At 41.7% G+C, this 9,525-nt stretch overlaps 1 pseudogene; it reads left to right on the top strand.

The window, feature by feature from the left end:
• The first annotated feature begins 8,490 nt into the window (after positions 1-8,490).
• Positions 8,491-9,204, top strand: LOC102009646 (annotated as a pseudogene).
• Positions 9,205-9,525: the final 321 nt, after the last annotated feature.

Here is a 9,525-nt window from a genome sequence, read left to right on the forward strand (position 1 = left end):
TTTGCCTTATGTCTCAGAGGAGACTTGGGACTTGGACTTTTCAAGAATGCTGAAACTGCTAGGACTTCAGCAACTCTTGCAGATGGACTAAATGCCTTTTGCATAAAGGAATGTGCTTGAGTCTTTGGGGGGCCAAGGGCAGAATATTATGGCTCTAATGTAATATAATATTGATAGACTTAATACTGGTTCTAAAGGATTGTTAAACGTGTTATAATGTTCAAGTTGTGAAATGATATGAATAATAAGCATGTCGATGTATCTGGAAACTTGTTTAAAGAAATGTGTCTGGTTGCCAAGTTGCCAAGGGGTGAATTGTAATGGTTGATACATTATGTCAACTTGAGAAGTGTAGAAGTTTAACTAAACAACTCAGCAATGGACCAGGGGCCTCACTTTGTAAACATCCTCATCCTGTAAAAGAGGAGGACATGGAGATGGTGTGAGTGCTACACCCGCCCAGGGTGGGGGGTGGCTTATATTATAAGCCATTATATTATATTACAAGCCATTATATAAGCCATTATATTATAAGCCATTATAAACCTGCTTATAATATAAGGGAGGAAAAGAGGCTTGCTCTCCCTACTTTTGCACTTGCTGTCTTCTGCCACCTTGAACTGTTGCCCCCGTGTCATGCCACCCTGCCTTGGAGCCAGCTGATTACAGAAGGAAACCTCCACAAACTATGAGCTAAATACACCTTTCCTTGCTTAATTTTGGGTATCAGGTATTTTGTCTCAGCAATGAGAGAAAGGTACCTAAGACACTGTCCAACCTCAAGTCATAATGTGTCAACTGCTGCAATTACAGAAACGAGGAGGAATTGTTGGAGACTGGGCAGTACGGGGTTACGCCGCTGAACACAGGGACCTCTGGCTGTGTTGGAAAAGAGCATATAATGCTCCGATTTCAAGAGAACACCACAACTGAGGCAGCTGAGGACATGGGCTATTCCAGAGTAATAAAGCTGGCAACCTTACAGATAAGACAGTTCTCTTAATTGGCAAAATTGAGTGCTTGGAGAAGTCTTTGAACTAACTTCCAAGGTTGTGCTCAGTTCTCACCTTGCCTCAGTATCACCTTCCTTTGTTGGAAAACCAAATAAGTACGGGCTACCCAGTGGAGCTCTCTGTCTTTACTCCAGAAAGAAAGACAGTACTGACCTTCCTGGGTGCTCCAAAATCATACTACTGGTCCCTTTTATTTAAGACATTCACCAGCAATAATTTAGGAGGTTGAGACTAGGCCAAGAACACAATATGTAATCACGAACCCAAGAGCACAAAGGACCCTCATGTGGAAATCTCTGCTCACACCAGAGCCCTAGAACCTTGTGCTGAGCCCCACACTTACCAAGCCCTGAGCTGCTTCATCAGGACCATGAGACATCACGGCACCCTGAGGCCTCTGAGGCAGTGGTGCAGCTGCCCAACCTCCCTTCCAAGCCTTGCACAAGCTCAAGGGGTGGTCTTGTCCTCACAGCTCTGTTCCCCTGGTGCTACTTGAGGTGTCACAGTGATGACCAATTTTAGGGTCTTGGCTCCTGTGTGTTGGAGAGCCAAGGGCACTGGGGGAGACACGCACACAGGTGGCAGTGGTGTATTTCCTGCTGAAACCCAGGGAGAGCCTGAGTGAACTGGCCACCTCCACAAGCTCCCTAATCCCTGTTTGCAGCCATTGTCAGCGGCCAGCTGGGTAAGCAATGAACCCTGTAGCATTGCTGGAAACACTTGCGATATTCGGGTCATGAAGGTTTTGGTGCCTGAGTGGTTTTCAGGGACTTAGAGGCTCTCCAACTGGCTCCACCAGACATACATATTCACTTGGGCTGGTACCGTGTCCAGAAGTCAGAGGTCAGAACCCCACATTTGAAGTTAGGGCAGAATCCACCATGTAAGTTTAGAGGCTGGATCTTGATCTATCATTATATTTACATCTAAAATGTCCTCCAAAGTCTCTCATGTTCAGATGAGGGGCGTTGAGAAGGGGGCTGGGCCATGGAGAGCTATACTCATGAGTGGGTTATTCATTGGTGAGAGATTACAGCTGGCTGTGTTGTTAGGAGCTGGCTGTGTTGTAGGAGGGTCTGCTGGTTGGAGTGGGGCCTGGGGCATTGGGGAGATGACCTGGAAGGGTGTTTGTGAGTTCCTTCCCCTGTTCTTCGTCTCTCTCTCTGCTTCCTGCCTGCCATGGGCTGAACATGCACTTTTTGCCTTGGAGCCAGCCACTTACAAGTCCTCTGAAACATTGGGAGCTGAAATTTGCTTTTCCTCCCTTAATGTCCTTTTCAGTTTCAGGTATTTTGTCCCAGTAATGGAAATGCTGACTTTACACCACCTTTGAAGTGAGAGGTCAGAACCTGACCATTGCTGTCAGAGGCCAGAATCCCACATTGTATGTAGTTGGAGGCCAGGACACCACTTGGGGTGAGATACTGGAGCCCCACCTTTGCAATGAAGGAGTCCGGGTCCCCATGTGTAAGGGGAGAGGCTTGGACATCCCCATGAGAGCGAGAGAGAAGGCAGTGTGAGGAAAATAAATAACAGAAAGCCATGGGGCAAGAATTGAGAAACCAATTCTAGAGCAAGTGTGGCTATGTCAAAACATCAGGAAACCAGCAGATAAAGCTCACCCTGTCCTTTGTACCCTTGTACCCTAGTCTGCTGTAGGGAGCAGCCGCAGGTGGAAATCGGTCGCATGTATGAGGGCAAGACAAGGCCCAAGTACCTTAAGCAGTCAGGGTACCTCAGCCCTGAGAAAAACATCTTACCTGAGACAATTCGTCATTAATCACTAGACAACCCTGTGTCTTGTGATACTAACTTTGTCAAAAGTATAAATAAGTGCCCCTACTGTTGTTGTGCAGTTCCTCTTCTTCCATCAGGAAAGAGAACTCCACCTGGCCTCAACTTTCATCTCTTGTCTATTTTCCAAATCCCCTTGCTCTTTTCTCCCAGGATCGTTGAGAGCTGAGCAGGTCATGGCAAATGGGTGCTGAACAGAGACACCTGGTAAGGAAAATTGGTAGGCATTGGGATGTTTCTCAAATTTTTTGCACAATAGAGGGGAGAGAAACACTTTGGTAGATCAGTATTCAGCACAGGAGTGCTGTATTGGCAATTATCATGTGTAAACACTGGGGCACGGAGTTGACCTTAAAAAAAAGAGAGAGAGAAATAGGCCTCAAAGAAGCAAAAAGGAAAATGATGTATTTATTTACTAGTAGTTAAAGATGAGGCAAACAGTCTTAAGAATCACAGATATATATGTATGTAGAAGTGTTTTTTGCATGCTTGATTCCTGCATTTACTTTTCTTTTTTGGATTTTGGTTAGAGGGAGTTTTGCAACCACAAAGGAGTCAGCTTGGCTGGGGGTGGTGGTACATGCCTGTAATCCCAGCACTCGGGAGGCTGAGACAGGAGAATCGTTGTGAGTTTGAGACCCTGTCTCAAAAGAAATTTTTTTTTTACTTTGTACTCAAAAAAAAAAAAAAAAAGGATTCGGCTTGGAGCACTACTTTAAAATGAAGTGCCGAGCGTGAAAAGAAGGCAGAACAGAGGGATCACTGATAGAAATTGAACCCTCTAGCTTAGCTCAATCAGATAAAAAAGAAAGTTCTTTTAAATTGTGCACGGCTGGCTTGCAGCAGCATGGCACCTACCGGGCGGAGGGGCGCAGGCTGGGTACAGGAAGTGCCCCCTCTGGTCCTAGGTGGACTCAGCTGGAGTTTCCCTGCCACCTGTGTGCTCATGTGCTCTGCCCAGCCTCGGCTGCTGGCGAGCACTGCCAACCACAGGCCTGGGCGCCCAGAGCCAGATATGTGGGGCATGACTGCGGTGTGCCCTGGCTCTCACCGTGGCATGCGCTGTGCATGTTTTTGGCACCAAAAGTCTACTCAGGCAAACAGCACCTGCGCTCAGAATCTGGGCAGAAATGGGACATCCAGTTGCCAGAGCAGGAGCAAGGGTCAGCATGCCCAGTGTCTGTGGTCAACCAGCTGAGACAATGGCTGCACGCGTCCTGTTCCCTTCCCCCCTGTGAGCTGGATCCCAGGGAAACTTCTCGGATGCCTCCGGTGCAAGGCCCGCCCCTTACACTAGCAGTGCGCACTCTCCTGTAAGTGACAGCAGCCCAGATCAGAGGAGGGGGAAACCAGAAAAAAATTTTGGCAGCCATGGTTACAGAAGCAGCTACTGGCCATGGCCCCTTGGGAGCGGGAACTGCAGGTGATGGAGCCCATTCCTGACAGTAAGACAGGTCAACGAGCAGCTGCCAGCAGCTTGTCCAGCCCCAAGGTGGTGGAGTGGAAGCTGCAGCCAGAGAGGCAGGAGCCCCAGTACAAAAAGGGAATCAAGGTTACGATTCAATCTACTTAAAACACTGCTCGAAATGGAGCAGAAAAACCAGTATCAAACCGAACGGAAGACTCTTTGCACCCAGGAGTTAGAAGGCAACTTTTACTATGCGAGCAGTCTGGGGAACCTAGGAATTCAAATCACCAGCCCAGAGTCAGGCATGAGTTCAGTTTAAATAGGGTTTGCAAGTGGGAAGTACAAAGCTGATACAGGTTATTACATGATTAGTTACGTGGAATATAAAAATTGTGTCATACTTTGTCAGGCTGGTTTACTTAAAAGGAATAGTTTAACATTCTGGGAAGGAGGGGAGGAGGGTGTAAGCAGAGCACGTAGAGTTAAATGGGTCCTTGACTGGGCCAGTCTGTACCAGACGTGAAGTCCTTGAAGCAAGTTGGAAACAATATATATTTTTCTAAGTAAGGAAAACATAAGCTGGATACAGTCAAGGTGGTCCAGTGCATTATCATAAAGAAGTAGATAGTCAAGGCTGACTAAATTTGGCAGACTGGCTATGTGACAGGCGGCATGAGCATAGTCACAGTCTATGAACTGATTTCTAACTTTTGCTATAATATGCCTACAAGTCTGCTATTCTATAAGTGTGCCTTATAAAATCACCCCAGACTCTTGTATTGCTCAATTGGACATTCTCCCCCTGACAAAAATTTAAAGATTATAAATTAAAAAAAGGGATCCAAGGCTGTTGGTCTGATACTTATTAAATTCATAGATGGACTTGATTATGTAAAGTAACAACGTTTTAAAGGGCTTTTAGACACAAGTGCAGATGGCCTCTGGGTGTGGCAGCTACAGGTCCACAGCAACAGAGGTGCTAGACTGCTGGCCTGGAGGGATGAAAAGGCCATTCCTACTCACAGGGGATACAGCCTCACAGGAAATGGAGCAACTTTTTCTCTCTCCATTATAATTGACACACACACATAAAAAAAAGAACCTTTACATTTTCCCTCAAGGTGATTGATTTAAGACTGTCTCCATCCTCAAGATAAAAACGTTTTTCATTTAGCTGAAAAAATTGTATTTCCTAAGATTTGCAATAATGGGGATATTTTTAAAAGATTACTTAAAAGGACATAATTTCCATAAATGAAAACTTTGCCCCTTATTTCAAAAAAATGTATATTTCAGTGATAACTTTGGTCTTTTAGAGTTATGGTAAAAATTTTCCTCACTTTAGATTATACAGCTAATAAAGCTGTCTTGCTTTACTTACAGCCTTCTTGGCACTGTGTGCAGGATATGCTGCTGGTCTGGGAAGTTATGTCTTTGCTGTTCTCTTGATTCCTAAAGAGGCTGATTGCCTGCTTTACATTCCTAAAGTTAATCGGCACAGAAAAACTTTGATATTTTACAAAACAGGTATAAAGGTTTAGAGTGCAAGCTGAGAGCATTGGGGTTTGACAGCCACTTGATTTTGAGGTCCCATTTAAGTGGTGGCAGGCCTAGTGGTGGTCTCCAAAAGGGGACAAACTATGACAACTTTTTGATGTTTGGGTCACCTTATCCAACAAAGATATATTGTGCCCCCAAACTGTTCAGATCAACCTTAACTGATTTTCAGACTTTACTTGGTAATATTAGTTGGCTTTGCCCAACTCAACATATGCCCACTGGGGTCCTTCGGCTGTCTTGGGGTCCTTTTCAATGGCTTTGGTCGTGAGGTGCAAACTCTTATTGTTCCTTTTCTTCAGTTTAAAAAACAGTGGTTATGACAATCTTCATCCTCGTGGCAGTCTACACTGGCTAACTTCTCCAGTGTTATTGTCATTATCCTTCAGACAAGTTAATTCAGTTTGCTTTTGTTTTCATAGATGGGTTATCTTAGGGTAAGGGAAGATTTGTAATGGCTTCCCCTTCCAAAATATAGGATATAGGTTTCTCACCATACAATCAAAATTCAATTACAAAAAGAAAAGGGGGAATCTTACCCTACAAAATTCACACCTCAAAAAAAAAAATCACACCTCATAATAGACTTTACTTGGCAGTATATACTATTAACTTTTTAAATTCTACAAAAGATGGAAGTACAGTAGCAGAAAGACAATTCAATCAGGTAAAAGAAAAAAGTCTAGAAAGGGTCCTTTGGAGAGATCTCCATATTGGACAATGGAAGGGACCCAGTCTGCTACTAATTTGGGGTTGAGGCTATGCTTGTGTTTTGCTAGAACATGCTGTCTGGCTGTATCATGAATCCAGATCTGGAGAAGAAGTTGACAAAGATGAGGCTAGATCTGACCTGGGGCCAACCAAAGGAATTGACCCAGAATGCCCAGGAGATGGTGACCAAAATGGGAATTAAAGGTCTGAGTAGTTACAGAGTATATAGGGATAACTGAGCTAAAACTTACCTGTACTCTTAAGACAGAATAAAATATTAAAAAGTATATTAATTATAGATAAAAGATTGTGTTACTTCCAAACTTTTCTTCTAAGAGATCTCTGCTAATTGATGAAGAACAAAATCTGACCAGTCTATTTATAGTTATAAATTTCTAAAATTGTACTAGAGTTACTATAATTCAATTTGGTCAAAAATATATTTGAGTACACTCTGATTTTGTAAGGATGTTTGTTTCTGTTTCTGTTTATTTGTGTACTTGTTTGTCGTATCTGTAAACAGCTATTCCATTTTTTATTTGAGCTCAACAATTTTTCTCTTTTCCTCTTTTTTCTTTTGCATTTTTGGATTTTTTGTTCATAATATAATTTGGGTTATAGACTTAAAAGCATCCTCCCACTGGGTTACCAGCTGGTCTAGTGATATCAAAATTGGTTTTCTCACAGCTCATCACAAAATTATGATTTTTTTTTTTTAATTCTTTTTTTATGTTTTATTATTTATTTTTTTTTTCTTGACCAAACTTGCATACTTGTATCTGGTAATCCGAACAACTAATTTGAAGCCAACAATATACAATATAAGAACAATTGTTGAATTCCTACCATCTTTTTTAGTGAAGCTCTGTATCATTTCAAATATTTTTTACTTTATTGCTTTTTATTCTCTTTAATTGTTTGATCAATCTTGCATTCTTACATCTGGTAATCTGAGTAACTTCATTGAAGATAACAATATATAATATAACAACCATTGTTAATTGCTATCATCTTGTTTTGAAATCCTGTATCGTTTTTGTTTTTGTGTTGTTTTGCTTTTGTCTCTGTTGTTATTTTGTTATTGGTTTTTTATCTTTAAAATAAAAAAAAAACTGAAAAAAAAAGAATAAATGAATATTATATAAAAAATTAAGATAATTAACAAAAGTCCCATAGGGTGGGGAGAGATTATTGGACAGTACTCCAATTGGTGAATAGAGGGGTGGCCAACCTTTGTTCATTGATAAGGAGCCCCCAGTGATCTCCATAATCTTTTGGGAGACATTCCCAATAATTTAGTCATGGTCACAAGGTAAAGTTTTCCAGAAACAAATACAATAAGGTTTTCTCACAAAAGATATTCTTGGTACAAGGTCTTCACATGTGAGTGACCATTCATTGTTGTTAATCTCATGGTGCAGGGGCTGGGAATATAGCACAGTGACACAGCACCTGCCTGGCAAACATGCAGTCCTAAGTTCAATTCCCAGTTAAAAAAAAAAAAAATCTCATGGTATATTAAATGTATTCATAACTCCAGATGTACCGGTCTTCCAAAATGTAAAACAGGTATTGCTTATGATAAGATTTTCTTTCAGATTTAGACTTCTGCCTTTAACAAAAGAATTTGTGTGCTGTATATCCCATTAAAGGACAACAAATCAGATAAAACCTTCTTATGTATTATTTTATTTTTGTTTTTATTCATTTATTTATTTATTTTTTCCAGTACTGGGAATCGAACTCATGGCCTTGTGCTTGCCAGGCAGGCACTGTGCAGCTGAGCTAAATCCCCAGCCCCAAAGCTTCTTATGTATTAGATAGAGATGGCTGGTTAAAAGGGTTGTGTCAAAATGCAAATTTAAGTATGTTACAAAATATCATCACGATTGTCATGCTGCAATGTTATGTACAGTTTTGATTTCTAAATTTCTATGTAAAAATATGTAACTATTGTCTGTTAACATTCTGTAGGGATTTAAATATTAGGATATCCATGGTTGTTAGAAAATAACAGTTCCATTTTATGTTCTAAGGTGTTTGATATTCAGATAAGATACTAATATTAGGATTACTGGATCCGTCAACAGGGCTGCATGCTGCCAGCTCACTTCTGCCCCAGGTTTTGGTTTCTGTGCTTGTGGAAAATAAAAGTGCTCCTACCTCCAAGCCTAACCATGTCGTCTCACAAGACTTTTAGAATCAAACAATTCCTGGCCAAGAAGCAAAAGCAGAATCGTCCCATTCCTCAATGGATTTGGATGAAGACTGGTAATAAAATCAGGAATAACTCCAAGAGGAGACACTGGAGGAGGACCAAGCTGGGACTGTAAGGAGCTGTGCATGAGCTGCAGCACGTTTACCCTCTCGGAGGTCAGAAGATGATACCCTCTTTATCATGGTCAAGAAAATATCACCATATCAAGCTTAAAAAATACCGTTGGCTGGACAGTGGAACATGCTTAGTCAGGAATCTTAATCTTTTTCTGTGATCAGTACTGATGGATCAATAATAAATATTTGAAACCTTAAAAAAAAAAGGATTACTGCCTCCATTACATGCAGTGTCATTAATCTTCTGGATGTTTAACAACTGTGGTTTCAACACCAAAAATTAGGGAGGTAGGTAGGCTAAGAGGATAGCCAATATTTTGGCCCTAGCCCTCTGAGATCAGTGAGGACCCGGGACATAGGGGAACCTCTGCTGTGACATCCTATAACTTGGTTGAGTCCCTGATTTTCTGATCAAGGAGATTATGGGAGCACAGAGGAAAGTCATTTCACAGTGTATAGTGTGCCTAAGGAAAGTCACCAAGAGAGAAAAAAATCTTCCAAGCTTTCACAGAAAGCAACCTGGTCACTCAATGAAAAAACGACTGAGAGGCGCTGTACTTGGTTCCATGGTAATTCCTGAGGAGACCTAACTGACCTAGATAGCAAAGAATTGATTAATTCTGGTCTCATTTTAACTTGGTCTTAAACATCCAGCACAGAAGAACAACTACAAGATGTAGAGAAAACAAGGCCATAGTGATATTTTAG

The sequence above is a fragment of the Chinchilla lanigera genome, unplaced genomic scaffold, assembly GCF_000276665.1.
Source record: "Chinchilla lanigera isolate Chin_1 unplaced genomic scaffold, ChiLan1.0 scaffold00119, whole genome shotgun sequence".
NCBI classification, from domain to species: Eukaryota; Metazoa; Chordata; class Mammalia; order Rodentia; family Chinchillidae; genus Chinchilla; species Chinchilla lanigera.